The following is a 5964-nucleotide window of genomic DNA, read 5'->3' on the forward strand; positions in this document are numbered from 1 at the left end:
GACCTGCTTTTTTATCCCGTGTTTGTATAGGCATGCACGGATCCATGAGATCCGTGCATGTTTATCAGTGGGAAGGGGATGGGAAAGTGTTATTTTCTTTAAAAAAAATGCGTGGGGTCCCCCCTCCTAAGCAAAACCAGCCTCGGGCTCTTTGAGCCGGCCCTGGTTGCAAAAATATGGGGGGAAAAATGATAGAGGTTCCCCCATATTTAAACAACCAGCACCGGGCTCTGCGCCTGGTCCTGGTTCCAAAAATACGGGGGACAAAAAGTGTAGGGGTCCCCCGTATTTCTGAAACCAGCACCGGGCTCCACTAGCCAGATACATAATGCCACAGCCGGGGGACACTTTTATATAGGTCCCGGCGGCCCTGGCATTACATAACCAACTAGTCACCCCTGGCCGGGGTACCCTGGAGGAGTGGGGACCCCTTCAATCAAGGGGTCCCCCCCCTCCAGCCACCCAAGGACCAGGGGTGAAGCCCGAGGCTGTCCCCCCCATCCAAGGGCTGCGGATGGGAGGCTGATAGCTGTTTTGAAAAAAAAAGAATATTGTTTTTAGTAGCAGTACTACAAGTCCCAGCAAGCCTCCCCCGCAAGCTGGTACTTGGAGAACCACAAGTACCAGCATGCGGTGGAAAACCGGGCCCGCTGGTACCTGTAGTACTACTACTAAAAAAATACCCCAATAAAAACATAAGACACACACCTTGAAAGTATAACTTTAATGCATACATCCACACCTCCATATACACATACTTACCTATGTTCACACGAGGGTCGGTCCTCTTCTCCATGTAGAATCCATGGTGTACCTGTTGAAAAAATGATACTCACAAAATCCAGTGTAGAAGGCTCTTCTTGTAATCCATTTGTAATCCAGGTACTTGTCAAAATAAAAAAACGGACACCCGACCTCGCACTGAAAGGGGCCCCATGTTTTCACATGGGACCCCTTTCCCCGAATGCCAGAAACCCCCTCTGACTTAAGTCTAAGAGGGTTCCATCAGCCAATCAGGGAGCGCCACATTGTGGCACCCTCCTGATTGGCTGTGTGCTCCTGTAGTGTATGACAGGCAGCACACGGCAATGTTACAATGTAGCCCCTATGCGCTCCATTGTAACCAATGGTGGGAACTTTGTGGTCAGCGGTGAGGTTACTTTCGGTCAACCGCTGACCACAAAGTTCCCACCATTGGTTACAATGGAGCGCATAGGCGCTACATTGTAACACTGCCGGGTGCCGCCTGTCATACAGTACAGGAGCACACAGCCAATCAGGAGGGTGCCACAATGTGGCGCTCCCTGATTGGCTGATGGAACCCTCTTAGACATAAGTCAGAGGGGGTTTCTGGCATTCGGGGAAAGGGGTCCCATGTGAAAACATGGGGCCCCTTTCAGTTCGATGTCGGGTATCCGTTTTTTTATTTTGACAAGTACCTGGATTACAAATGGATTACAAGAAGAAGAGCCTTCTACACTGGATTTTGTGAGTATAATTTTTTCAACAGGTACACCATGGATTCTACATGGAGAAGAGGACCGACCCTCGTGTGAACATAAGGTAAGTATGTGTATATGGAGGTGTGGATGTATGCATTAAAGTTATACTTTCAAGGTGTGTGTCTTATGGCCCTCATTCCGAGTCGTTCGCTCGGTAATTTTCTTCGCATCGCAGCGTTTTTCTGCTTAGTACGCATGCGCAATGTTCGCACTGCGACTGCGCCAAGTAATTTTGCTATGAAGATAGTTTTTTTACTCACGGCTTTTTCTTCGCTCCGGCGAACGTAATGTGATTGACAGGAAATGGGTGTTACTGGGCGGAAACACGGCGTTTTATGGGCGTGTGGATGAAACCGCTACCGTTTCCGGAAAAAACGCAGGAGTGGCTGGAGAAACGGAGGAGTGTCTGGGCGAACGCTGGGTGTGTTTGTGACGTCAAACCAGGAACGACAAGCACTGAACTGATCGCAGATGCCGAGTAAGTCTGAAGCTACTCTGAAACTGCTAAGTAGTTTATAATCGCAATATTGCGAATACATCGTTCGCAATTTTAAGAAGCTAAGATTCACTCCCAGTAGGCGGCGGCTTAGCGTGTGTAACTCTGCTAAAATCGCCTTGCGAGCGAACAACTCGGAATGAGGGCCTATGTTTTTATTGGGGTATTTTTTTAGTAGTAGTACTACAGGTACCAGCGGGCCCGGTTTTCCTCCGCATGCTGGTACTTGTGGTTCTCCAAGTACCAGCTTGCGGGGGAGGCTTGCTGGGACTTGTAGTACTGCTACTAAAAACAATATTCATTTTTTGACAAAACGGCTATCAGCCTCCCATCCGCAGCCCTTGGATGGGGGGGACAGCCTCGGGCTTCACCCCTGGTCCTTGGGTGGCTGGAGGGGGGGGACCCCTTGATTGAAGGGGTCCCCACTCCTCCAGGGTACCCCGGCGAGGGGTGACTAGTTGGTTATGTAAAGCCAGGGCCGCCGGGACCTATATAAAAGTGTCCCCCGGCTGTGGCATTATGTATCTGGCTAGTGGAGCCCGGTGCTGGTTTCAGAAATACGGGGGACCCCTACGCTTTTTGTCCCCCGTATTTTTGGAACCAGGACCTGATGCAGAGCCCGGTGCTGGTTGTTTAAATATGGGGGAACCTCTGACATTTTTTCCCCCATATTTTTGCAACCAGGACCGGCTCAAAGAGCCCGAGGCTGGTTTTGCTTAGGAGGGGGGACCCCACGCAATTTTTTTTTAGATTTTAACACTGTTTTTTTTTTTTTTACAAGGTGCACAATGAAGCCCAGCACGGATCTCTCAGATCCGGCCGAGATTCATTGTATTAAAGTCGGCAGTGTTTTACAATTCACTCACGTAAAACACTGCCTGAAAAAACGAATGACATCGACATCGGTAAAACCGAAAATGCAGAATACGGCAGCTTAGTAAATTAGTCGTAATAAATTCAAAAAGTTGCAAATTTACACTTTCGATGTCATTCGTGATTGAACTTTGACCTCAAACGGGAAAATACGATTTTTAGTAAATAACCCCATGGTCTTAGTAAATACCTTTATGGCTGCATTGGTAGAATATGGATCAAAGGTTGATTTTGGCCTTATAGGGCAATCATCCATCCTTGATACATCAGGCTTAGAATTAAAAAATTCTCTAAGGCATAACTGCCTGTTGAATCTACATAAATCTACCTTACTGTCAAATGTCCTATGCGGGTTGGTGGGCACAAAGTTCAGTTCCTTAGATAATATGCTGACCTCAGCATCTGTCAGTGTCCGAGAGGACAAATTATGCACTATTTCTTGGACTTTGTTCCTTTTCCTCCCTTCCCTTTCGCACTGCCTGCCTCGTCTGGTTCTTGCTCGACCGGCCCTTCCCATTGTGCTAAAGGGGCTAAAGGGGCATGCTGTGCCCGGGGACGTCGTTGTGTAGACAGGCATGTCGCGAAAACTTCAGCATTGAGGTATTTATAAGTACACAAAATGTATATCATATATTCTTAACCATGTTTCCAGATTTTCTAAATGAGTCCGTTTTGTATTACTATCTCTATGGTAATGGTTTATTTCACTGGTCGGGCGACGTCATCACATTGACTCTGTTTGTCTCTAAGTGATGACGCACCCGGAAGTCAGTCCGGCAGCGCCGCCGGTGACTGTGCACGTGGGGAGTGTTTAAAGTATAAAGGTAAGATTGTTTTATGTCACATTGTGTATCTTCTGATGACGGTTGAATAAAACCGAAACGTTAAGCTAAGCAGTACCGAGTGATCTCAGTTATTGCATTGAAGAAATCCGAGAGTGCCGCCGTTACCAGTATTTGCATTGCTACTCAGCTTGGAGGGCACCCGGTGAGGTGATATTTATTATTATTGCGAGTGCCGAATACTCCCTTTACATATCATTAAGCTCGTCCGCCATAACGAGGCTTTATTAAGGCACCTCCATTGGTCATTCGCCACAAATATTATTTGACAACTACATCATTTGATTTGTCTGTCAGTAAGACATTATGGACACTTTACATGAGGAAATACCTGGATTCCGGCAAACGCGTTTACCACAGGGGGAATTTCTCTCATTGTCGGACATTGATGCTGAACGCATTCTCATCAAAGACAAATTTAAATCAACTACAGCAGATGACTCTGCGGAACAGCTGTTTGCACAACTATTGAAATTAAAGAATCGAGAAACAGATTACTATCTACATGGGGTCTGTCTTTCAGACTATTACCGCGACAGGATGTTACCTAGGGGATTCCGGATACGCAACACTCCCACAATAGGGAGATATAACCTGGAGTTCTGCCGCAAGTGGGCCGCAGTGCTCAACAAGGCTTCGTTTGACCTCATCCTGCTAGTGGTGGAAGAAGCCACGAGAGAGCTGGAACAGACCCGTACCAAGATAAGGGAATTGGAAATTACTACCCTACCAATCTTGTGTGCTGACAGTAATGGTGACTGGATTTCCAAATTATCACAACAGGTGGACAAGTACAAATCAGACTTAATTAAATTTAAAACCAAGAAGCTTGCTACGGTCACAAAAGACTATGTGGAAAACAAAGTGTACATGTGGGCTAATAACCCATCAGTAAAAACCCACCCTTATCGACAGAGGCCGCACAGAAGAACTCGTCGCTTCCCGCTGGAAGGGGAAACCTCCAGCGGTACCTCCAATAGCGAATCTGACGCTGCTTCTACACAACGACGTCCCCGGGCACAGCATGCCCCTTTAGGGGTGAAAACCAGAGCACAACGGGAAGGGCCGGTCGAGCAAGAACCAGACGAGGCAGGCAGTGCGAAAGGGAAGGGAGGAAAAGGAACAAAGTCCAAGAAATAGTGCATAATTTGTCCTCTCGGACATTGACAGATGCTGAGGTCAGCATATTATCTAAGGGACTGAACTTTGTGCCCACCAACCCGCATAGGACATTTGACAGTAAGGTAGATTTATGTAGATTCAACAGGCAGTTACGCCTTAGAGAATTTTTTAATTCTAAGCCTGATGTATCAAGGATGGATGATTGCCCTATAAGGCCAAAATCAACCTTTGATCCATATTCTACCAATGCACCCATAAAGGTATTTACTAAGACCATGTCTGATTGTATTGATACTTGTGATGCCAGTAGTAAAACATATACCTCCAACATTACATCGGCTGAGAGGAATTATAAATGTACTGGCTGTGTTACTTGTCAGTATCTTGAAACCGGTGAGTATATAACGCATCCGCACACTGGTTCTCACCTGTACAAGTAAATTTGTAATATATATGCCCTTGTGGGCCCTATTATATAGGAATGCCCTTGTGGGCTCTATTATATAGGAAAAACGTCCTGCCACTTTAAGGAACGTATGAGCCAGCACAGAAGTGCAATAAAGCAAATATTTGAGGGTAAACAAGTAGATCAGCCAGCGGCAAAACATTTCAAAGCACATCAGCACAGTCTGGCTACCTTACGGTACAAAATGTTGGAACATGTCCCCTTAACTAAACGGGGGGGGAGACAGACAGAAGATTCTGTTGCAAAAGGAGGCTCGTTGGATACACCGGCTTAACACGGTGGCTCCCAATGGCCTTAATGAGACATTGTCACTCACCTGTTTCCTGTAAAGTATAGGTTGTATCTGGTATAGAATAGAAAATGTATTTGCCATTAACAAATGTAACTTTGATATCTCTAGCCAGGCATGTAGTGAAAACTTCAGCATTGAGGTATTTATAAGTACACAAAATGTATATCATATATTCTTAACCATGTTTCCAGATTTGTAAATGAGTCCGTTTTGTATTACTGTCTCTATGGTGATGGTTTATTTCACTGGTTGGGTGACGTCATCACATTGACTCTGTTTGTCTCTAAGTGATGACGCACCCGGAAGTCAGTCCGGCAGCGCCGCCGGTGACTGTGCACGTGGGGAGTGTTTAGAGTATAAAGGTAAGATTG

The sequence above is a fragment of the Pseudophryne corroboree genome, chromosome 11 (assembly GCF_028390025.1).
Source record: "Pseudophryne corroboree isolate aPseCor3 chromosome 11, aPseCor3.hap2, whole genome shotgun sequence".
NCBI classification, from domain to species: domain Eukaryota; kingdom Metazoa; phylum Chordata; class Amphibia; order Anura; family Myobatrachidae; genus Pseudophryne; species Pseudophryne corroboree.